Consider the following 11377-nt stretch of genomic DNA (forward strand, 5'->3'; position numbering starts at 1 on the left):
AATACTACAATAAAATTATTAGCATAAACTTATTCTAAGGCTAGCTCAGTATTTTTTTTTTTTGAGTTAATAAATGATATAAATTTTTGTAATGTAAAAAAAATTACATTAATATATAATTATTTTCATGTATAAGTTTTCGTAAAAATGAATAAAACAAATAATTGTAGGTCTGCACTTTTAATGTGAGGTAAAAACATATATAGACTTGTTTGTTTGACAAGGTTTAGCATGAAAATCTATTGTTCTCAGCATCCATCTATATCAATCTATATACATATATATAAACTTCAACTTTAAGTTGTTGAAATTATTTAAAATTTTATTTTAATAATCATTGATTTTATTTAATTATGTAATTTTTACTTTTAACATTGTTTAATCATCAGATTAAAACTTTAATTTTATAACAATCGTTAATATGATTTAATGTGATAAGAATTTAATGAAAATTTATTAATTTTTAAAAACAATAATTTACTATTATTATAATTATCTTCTTTTATATATTTATTTTATATTCTCAATTTGAACAATGGTTGATTTAACAGCTAACAATCCTAGACTCCCAATGTATTTACAAAAGTATAATATGATCATTTTGTCTGATGAACCTTGAAAGTCTACTCTACTTTATCAAATATATATTATAGAGCTTATGCAAGTTGAAGAACCCTGGTGCATGTCAGAGTATACTTCAATCTGAACATTCTTTCTCTAATACATAATATAGTATAAAATAGCCTTTACATACTGTTTTTTTGTTTTTTTAGTTTAATTAGAAATTACTTTAAAGTTCAAATTTTAAGTTGGAAGTAAAAAAATTAAATTTAAAATTTATTTATTATTTGAAAATTTTAAAATTACTTTTATGCTAACTCTTGAATAAGTTTTATTAAATTTTGGAATTAAAACATGTTGAGTCATTGTACACTCCAAATTCAAGGTAAATGAGTGTATGGTAGGGAAATATAGAAGAAGAAAAAATTAAAATAGAGATAACAGTGACAAAAACAATATAATCAATCTTATCACACTAGGAAAAAATTTAATAAATTTAATGATTATTGTAATAAAAAAATATAAGAAAAATAAAATTTTAAATCTTTTAGGTATCTAAAAGCTCTGTATGTACAAATGCTTGCAATTTAGTATCAAATGATATTGTCATCTTGCAAACATGACTGTTATGACATCAATTGTTGTCCTGATTGGTTAGAAAAATAATTGTTGTCAGATTTGTAGGTATAATTTTTTTAGTGTCTTCAAGTTCTTCTTCAATTCAATTAATCTTGGTTTGAAAGAATCATGCACCTTCTATTGTGACATCAAGTTCTTGTGATTAATATGTTACAGTTAATTAGAATAAGGTCTATCTTTTTTTGCTACCATCTGTCTATTTTCATTATGATATGTTAGACTCTAAGGCTAAATTCATATATGAAAGTTTGACCAAATTCATTTGAAGAATGATTATTTTATTTTATTTTTTAGTGACTGCTTGCATATGCACTTGCAATTAATGTTGTCATGCCTACTATTTTCAATATATATACATCTGTATCAACTTGTTTTTGAAGTTTGTTTTAACATGTTAAGGAATATAAAGAATTCATAGACATTTGATATATAATTTAACTATGTAAACCATTTTCAGCTCTACATCTAAAACATGACTAGTACAACTACCATTAGTTATGAGTATCATTGAGAGAATCACCTAAACATATAAACAATATTAGTGATATAAATGAATTTAGTTATTTATAAATTATTTATACTAACTTGTTAAATATTTGACAAACTTGTTTGTTTAATTACACAAACTAAATTAAGCTTATTTAAATGAATCAAAATCAAATTTTATAGGTTCCATATTAATTAATGACTCATGAATAATTTATTTACGCACGCACGCACATGCACGTATACGTATACATGTATATGATAAAAAAAATAAACTTAGATAAATATTATTATTTGCATGGAAATACTTATAGTATTTTTGATGAAGATTTTAAAAAAATATTTTTTAATTACAAATTTTTTGGCAATGGTTAAAGTTTAAAGAGGAAAAAAATATTAAAAGAAGATAAATCTTCTTTTTTGCAAGTAAATATAAGTATAAAAAATTATGAACAAAAGAATTACTAACAATAATAAGTTAAGTTAAATTACAAATAATTAAACTCATTTTTTCACAAGTCAAGAGCCTAAGCTTTAATTGACTGGCTTGACTCCACTTGTTTATACCTAAATTATATGAAAGATGGTTGTGTTTCTCTTTTAAAGTGATTTTGAGTGATAAGAAAATAAAAATAAAAAGTAATAAATAAAATAAAATAGAAAAGCGCGCGCGCGCATATATATATATATATATATAATACTTGATGACTCTGATCTTTATCCTTTTATTTTATTTTTTATTTTTCTAATAAATAAATCTAAAAGATAAATATTTAGATTGAAAATATTAATTATATTATAGAACAATATATATTTGTAATAATTTTTACAATTCATTTTATTTTATTTCCATTGCATTAATAATTATTCAAATTTATCTCATACTTTCTCTCGTTTTTTAATTTATTTTTTTCTTCAAAAAAAATTATATAAAATATTTTCAAATATCATTTCTCGTCTAATCGATAATTCAGGTAAAGAATAGTTACTATGCAAAGTTTAATTTGCTTATTATTATTTTTCTTATGAGATTCAATCTTTCTAAATCATAATAAATATCCTTTATAAATACTTTTTAAAATTCAATTACTTTTTATATTTCTTCATATATTTATATTTATTAGTTTGTCTCTAGTTTTTCGCATTTTTATATCACTATGTCTTGAAACAGACTTGCACAATCCATGACAATAAATTTTTATTCTATATATAGATGTTTTTATTATCAAGAGATATTCATCTTTTCATTCATATTAATATATAAAGTAATATATAAAGTGATAACCTGATGAATAAAATTGCGCAAACACATATAAGTACACAAACACATCAACAATTAAGATAGATTAATTAACTTATATATTTGAAAAATTGAAAGAGACACACAAAATATATATATATATATATATATATATATATATATATATATATATATATATATATAAAAGTTATCAAAGCCACTGAAGTGGTCTGCACCACTCAAACCTTAACCAACTATATAACTATACACACACTATTTCCTCTCATTATTAATTATTCATTAATCATATATATTTTATATAGTTTTGATATCTTACATATATTCCAACCATGTATATCTCAAAAGAGAGAGTCACTTATAGCTATGATATAAGTGGGACTTGCACAACCCATAACAATACTTTTTCATTCTATATATAAATATAGATGTTTTTATTATATTAAGAGATATTTATCTTTTATTCATATTAATATATAAAGTGATAATTTGATGAATAAAATTACATAAATACATCCATATACACAAGAAAACCAACAATTAATATAGATTAACTTTATATATTTGATAAACTGAAGGAGAGACTAAAATGGTTTGTCACTCAAACCCTAGCCAACCCTATATATAACTATACACACACCCTCTCCTCCTACTATTAATTACTCACTATCATATATATTATATTTTATATAGTTTTGATATCTTGCATATATTCCAACCATGCATATTTCAAAAGAGAGAGTCGCTTATAGCTACGATATAGATATAGCTAGGATTCAACGCCTCTTGGCAGCGGGCTCTTTCTGAGAGTTGAAGTAGACGGTGGCCACTGGAAGGCCCAAGTCCAATTGTCGGACAAAATAGCGAATATTGAAACTTGCGCGAGTTGGTGGCTGCTCCACAAGACCCAAAGGCACTTTCTGTTGAAACAACAGAAAGATGTAACGATGTATTCCAATAGGTGGCCTTGGTCCCAGGTATGGAACAATCTCTTTTCCTGCATACAAGACAATTTACTTGATTAATTATTAGATTCCTTTGTTTTAACAGAATAAAATTATAATTATTGAAAGTAGGAGAAATTAATCTAATATCCTGTAGACTACGCGTGAAGCTTATATTTTAGCTATGGCAGGAAAAAAAAGTGATATTTCTGAATATTTTTTTCTTTGGAGTAGAAGGAATGTTTCATGTTTGACACATTTGTGATGAAATTCTGAAATGTGTTAACATGCAAGCCATGGGGGCACATGTGATGATCTCATTACAAGAGATTCCCTAGCTAATGCATGTTTCTGAAATTGAGGGTAGAATGGAGCTGTGATCTCAGTGCATGAGATGAAGTTTTATGCCACTAGAAAATAAAAAAAGTAAAACTGGACCCACCAGTACTCATGCATGCAATATCATGAAACTTTTATAGAAGAAAATAAAAATATTATATATGAATTAGATCCAAAGATTTCTTTTACTACCACGAAATGGGTTTGTTCCTCAAGTATGTCAACTACGGTCTTGGAAATTAAGTGGAAACAGAAAGATCATGAGTTAAAATATATGGATTTGGAAACTAAGAAAGAGAATTATTGGAATAACTAAAACAAATTGACTAACCAATGTATCCACTTGTGCATACTTGGTTCACTGGGGCTAGGTGCTTATGGCCATGGATGGCTTGATGTCATAGCCATTTGTGACATGCTCCGACCCAAAGTAAACGAACATGTTGAAGGAAGGAATGAACATATCCACCACATCATCTATCACGCGACCAACCACTAGGGGATCCCCGGATGCAGCCATGACCGCGCACAAGAGAAAAATAGTACTCAGAAAAATAGAACGCATGCATAAGCAATAGAAATAAAGCTAGAGAGAGTTTGTGGGTCACAATATAGGGTTTATATAGTATGAAAAGAAAAACTGAAGGGTAAAATATCAGGGACCTCTATTTTGTAATTTTGTGGTCATGCATGGACCATCACAAAATCAGTGACATGCAATGGATGACACGTTGGCGGAGTCACAACACCTTCTATTTCTTTGTGACAAATCGCGATTCTTGCACTAACTGCATTAGAAAATTAAACAGTAAATGACATTCTTGCACTACTAGATAAAGAAAAGGGTGTAATCAAGGTGGAAATGTGTGCTTGTGGAGTCCTCAAGGAGGATTAGTGGTAGAGAGTGCAGATTGCAATTTTGTAAAGTGATTGGATGTAAGCTTTGACAGAGATATATTATCCTCAGACCTCAACTTTTCCAAATAAAAGAACTATTATTTTACCTCCCAAAATATTATTATTTTAAGTGGATCAGTAATTATTGTCTATCATTCCATACATTTAAAAAAATTATATTCACACACAAAATATATAATTTATTTATTAAGAAAATAAAAGATAAAAAAATATTATTTTATGTGCATATTATTGTTTTTCATTCCATATACTTCTAGACAAATTATATCCCCAAAAAAAGATATATAATCCATATAAATAAGAAAGAGAAAAGATAAAATAAATGTTATTTTGTCTTAAGAATTATTATTTTAAGTGGATATTTATTGCCTTTCATTCAATGTATTTTTGGACGAATTATTGTTGACCAATTGACAAGTGCACCAATTCGCACAAGTAATATAAAACGGTAAGACCGAGTATCGTATTCTCAGGGAATTTGTTTCACCTAGACCATGTACATTCAATATGTAAACATTTATAAGGATTACAACAAGGCAAATGTTGAGTTCTGTACTATAAAATCTATTTGAACATAAACAAAATATCTAAAGCTATAAAAAGTGAAAACTATCAAGTTAAGAGCGTTAGGGAGTGTCCTACTAAATTTCTCTTGATGTATAAAATGTATTTTTCTCTATTTAATGTTATCCTAGTGCTCTTACACTGAGAAATTACTCAAACCATGATTTCTCACATGAATGAGCCTAACTCTCTTTACACTTTGTCCTTAATCCCTCAACAAACTTGTTCTAAAAGAGTTGCACTAAAAGAGTTGCACTAAGTCTACAGTGTAAAATGAACTAGATCACTGCACTTCATTCCTAGACATATAGATTTCTAGCTTGCTCTATCGAGTTTTAAGGTTTTAAAGCATTTTTCAATACTAAAAAGCCTAACTACACATACAAATGGACGATCAAGTCACAAGCATGTAAAATAAGCATAGATAAAAGTAATGAACACAAAGAAATAACAGTAAATAGATAGTGAGAATATTACATCAAGATTGAACAGTAGTACTCTCCAACAAAGAGGCTTAGCCTTCCATTACAAGCAAAGCTTCAAAACTACAAGAAATAAACTATTTTTGGTGAAAGAAATTGGAAGAAGATGATGAAGGATGTCTCCTCCAGCCTCTAAACCTTAAATCTTTTTGTTTTCCTGAACTAAGCTCTTTTTGTTGCTTAAAACTCGTCTCCTTTTTTAAACTTCGCCAACTTCAGTGTTTTAAAGGCTCTTTGACTCTTTAGCTTCCGAAAACTTGCTTAGCGAGCCATGTTAGTGAATTTTTGCTTAGCGAGAGTGGGTGCGCTGAGCGCGAAAAGAGACAACATCCTCATTGGGCGGGCTGACTGGGCGCGCAGATCTCTGACTTATCCTCTTCCAGGGTTTGTCATCCGCTAAGCGAGCTGGATGCCTCACTAAACGGATGCATCTCGCTGAGTGGATCTACCTCAGTAAGCGAGTCATCAACTGCTTAAACTTTCTCTTTTTTGGCCTGAAACTGAGTTGGATTCAACATTAAGTCACAAAAATGGAGTTTCTACTCTATAAAATCACACAGTAAAGAAAAATATGTACGATTCTTACAAAAAGAACCATAAATTGGAGGCACAGTACTATTTCCTTGCAAATACTCAATATCAAACTAACTTATGAATAACAACTAATAATTATACTAGCACAAAAAAATGTAAAATGGGTGATGTAATATTATATAAAGTATTATATTCTTTTATTGTATATTTAATGCATTTAATCTTATGATTTTTTAAATACTTATTATTTTATACAATATACAATAGTAAATAATTTCATAATTATATAATATAAAAGTAAGACATCTCTTTAAAATAGGGATGCAATTCTTATTATGCAAACTTGTTTAGATTAACATAGTATGACATTGTTAATAGATAATTTTGTGTTTTAAACATTCGATCAAGATTCGATCTCAGGTTCATATGTATAAAGAAATATTTATGAGAGGAAGTCATTCTCTTAAATTGATTTTAATATCTCCAATAATTAATCAGTTTACTAATGGATACCTTAGTGGGCAAAAAAATTATGCATACACAGATGAATCAAATGATTTATTTTCAATAGTCCACCATATTCATTGTGTATTTATCCTATGGTTTTCTCACATACAAAGTTACTTATATACAACTAAAAATAAAAACTAAAAATTCATAAGCCACAACAATAGAGAACTTGCGGGAAGATGATCGTAACCTGGGTTTGGCTAATAGGGACCCAAATCAAAGTAATTAAGGCTGGGCCTATTATTTAAAGGCCCAAGAGGAGGGTTTAGTCCACAGACTAAAGGGGGAGGAAACATGAGAGTCTATTAATTGTTATAGCCAGAGAAATGATATACAAGGTAGAATATAGGAGGTATAATCTGAAAGAGGGTCTAATCTGAAGTTCATTTTTTGAAGGTTTACCTTAGGGCCTAGGGAATTATCTCTGGTTGGGAGCAATACTGCTCTTACGTTTTTGTACTCTTTTTTCTTTCTTTCTATTTCCATAGTTAAGAATTACTTGCAACAAGAACTTAAGTTAAGAAAATAAAAATTGAAAGCTTCTTTTTATTGAGACACACTTTTTTTTTGTCAGCATTGAGATACACCCTTAATAATTTCTAATATAATTTCCAACACATTTTTTTTAAAAAAATTATTTATTGATTTTTTTAACTAATAATTTTAGAGTTTTAGTTAACAAAATCTTAATTCAATTGTTTTTTTCATCATATAGGTATTAATATGGATAGATACAAGACATACCATGTCAGTCTTTGACGGACCTAACCTACAATATTATTACTAAGTATAAATATGGTCTATTTATATGTTACATAATTTTTTTTTAAACCTTAGCTTGATTTGACTTAAAGATTTGTTTACGTGATCTATTTTATAGTACCTATATACAAGCCAATAAACCTATAAGCTTAATTAGGACAACAAGTCTTAAAAAAATCAACGAAACTTATTCATTACATGTATTATTTTTATTATAATACTTATTATTAATATTAATAATTATATATATTAAATATAAATGTTATATATATTTATGTAATATAAATATTATGCATATTATTATATAAACATGCTCACCTATAGGCTTAGTAAGCATCTTTTAGAGCCTAAAGGCTGATTTTTTTAATTAAAAAATATTTTAAAAAAAATTTAAGTCTAATCTATTTAATAAATAGATCAGATTAGACTTTTACAATCTAAACTATAATTTTTCAACAGAAAGTTAATAATATCACATTTTGGTTTGAAGGTGGATACTTCTGGGAACTTTTTAAAAATTATTTGAATTAGATTTCTTTGTCCAAATTCTTTAGGAATAACTCGCAAACTAAAAGTAAAATACCATAACAATATGTTTTCTGATCTCTTTTATGTGGATGTGAAAAGAGTACCAATAAACAGCTGTTTCTATTCTACGAGGAAAATAAAAAGAAAAATCAAATGGCAAACACAACACATGAAAAATAATACCAATACAACCAATGTAGAGTCCATTCTAATGTAGTTGTTGTATGCAATTTGCATACGTTAATATTCTCTCACAAAACCATTCAAGACATGACAAAATAAGTGAGTCATGTGTTATTATCACAAATGAATCAGACACTTATCTTTATCTTTATGTCGAAAAGTTTTCTAATGTACCAAGGAGTCTATCTAATGATACTTTGTCGAGATTTATGATGCGTGTAAGTCCAAAAGAGCAAAGTATATGTAAAAAAGATTCGGCTCATAGTTGTTAATGATATCTAATGAATATTCAATAATGAATCAATTCTCTTACCTAGAAATTCTTTTCTTTATATACTGACCTTATTGGACCTTAGGTCTATGGACATGTTTTGATTACTAGTTAGTTAATATATCCTTAATCTCGCTTTACTACTTAAGTGTTTCTAACAAAGTAATTATCTTTAAATGGATTTATTGACGATAACCATAGTTAAACGGTACTCATCACTTGTATATGTTGAAGGTCGAAACGTATTATACAAAATATGTGGATATATGACTAAGAGGATACTCAATTTCATAGGATATATTGCATCAAATGTCTTTTTCTCCTAACCGAATATTTCCCTTATATCATGTTTATAGATCATATTTTCATTTCATTGATGAATGATTACCGGGGTTTATGATTAGTCTCACAAACAAATTTATTATTGCAATCTTTTAAAAAAAAACCATGCTTATGATTTCCCAAAAAGATGTTAAGCTAAAACGTAACTATAGTCGAGAATGAAAAGTCAGGGGATTACAATAGCATTCCACCACAGTAAAGGCAAAAGGCAATAAATAAATTTATAAATAAAAAGATAGACAAGTAGTGCAAATAGGAATGATTAAAAGACGCTAAATTGAAGCATCATTATGGCTAATTTGAAAATCAAGTGTGATTACACTACCACGGTAGTGAAAAAAGTTACTTGCATTCTATTCATCAACTGAATTAATACTTCTCTTTAAACACAAATTTGGTAGTTGACCCAAAAACCGGTTGTTGATCCTTTGATCAATATATTAAAATTTTGACACCCATTCACTTATCATAATTCATATTGCTGAAGAGTAGTCCATGGAGCACAATGGAATGATTATATGGGAGTTTGGATTGAGACAGCCCATTCATTCCTTTTTCACTCATCCCCTTTTAAGTTGCTCTCAAGATCTCTGTATTGGGGTTAAATTGTTCTGACAACCACAGTAATGCGGTAGGTTTGTTGGTTTTAGGAAAATTATTCAGGAACCATTTTTCAAACTTATTTGATGTCATTGGAAAGTAAGAAAAAGGAAAAGGGAAATACCATGAGAAACAATAACTCACTGCTATGCCTATGGCCTATCAAGTTTCTGGTACATTGCACTCTCTGTTCATCATATATTTCTTATTCTACAAAAATATATTTTCCCATGTAAAAGTTTCACATCATCATATCATTTGAAAATTTTGTGTCTATCTTTCTCTTCTTAAATATACACATTTTAATATAATCTCATCTATTTAATTTGTATAAAGAGCTATGAAGCACATATCTCAAACGGACACATCAAAAAATTATATTAGGTAGTATCATTATCATTCAAAAGAAAATTTCACAAGGTAAAAACTTTATCTTTTTAAAAAATAATCTAAAAACAAACTTGTTAATATATTCAATAAAGAGTCTCATTTAAAAAAGTACCAAGATAAATCTTTATGATTGAAAAGATAAATAAAAAACTGTTAATCCTAATCTATGTAAGTTCTTTCTCTTCCTTCTTGATCATCATCATCATTAAAAAAACACAACTTTTAATTCTGGTTCATCAAGGGATAAATCAGCAACTTCAAGAATTTCATTTTCACCAAGTGATCCAAACTCATCTCCTGCAATGTCTTACATTTTAATTTCTTCTTGATGATATCATGGAAAATTTCTTGAAAGAAGACAAAGATTACTATGAATAAATATTAGATCATATGTTCAATGAAGTGTCATCTTGTTTCTTTTAATTGAATGAATGAAAGAATAAATACTCCAGTTTCTTTCACAACATGATGATGAACAAAGTTGCCCTAATAACTTAAGAGCAATATTTTAAAGTGTTGGTGCATGAGCACCATAAACTAACCACCAAGACTTTGCCTCCATTAGACCTCTATCCCTTATGGAGTTAATATCACCAAAGTCTTCTCTTCCACCAGAAAAGTTTACAAACTCTACATTCACTTGCCTTCTTTCATTATCATCATCAAAATATCTTTTGAAGCATTTCAATCTTTCACGAGTAAGTTCTCCATCTTGGTGTGAAGGAATTCTATTTGAATCTCCACTTAATCATTCATGGCTATAATAAAATAGAAGTACTCATCTCTACAATTAATCAATATAATAAAATAAAAAAATAAGAACACAATGACCAATTTAAAAAAAAACTATGAATGGTTAAATGTTATATTTAAAAACTACTATCAAAATAGGATATAAAATTAAAAATCAGAAAGTATTAAATGTAATAGTAGGTAAGAAGATAAAGAAAAAAAATATTAAACTAAAAATTATTACAAGCCTACGAAAGATGAAGAAAAAATTATAAAAATTGAAAAGTAAAGAAAAAATTTCAAAGATGTAAACCTTACAAAGTTACAATGCATC

At 27.7% G+C, this 11377-nt stretch overlaps 1 pseudogene; it reads right to left on the bottom strand.

Moving 5' to 3' along the window:
- Positions 1–3720: 3720 nt before the first annotated feature.
- LOC114423912 lies at positions 3721–4792 on the bottom strand (annotated as a pseudogene).
- Positions 4793–11377: the final 6585 nt, after the last annotated feature.

This window comes from Glycine soja, chromosome 8 (genome assembly GCF_004193775.1).
Source record: "Glycine soja cultivar W05 chromosome 8, ASM419377v2, whole genome shotgun sequence".
NCBI lineage: Eukaryota > Viridiplantae > Streptophyta > Magnoliopsida > Fabales > Fabaceae > Glycine > Glycine soja.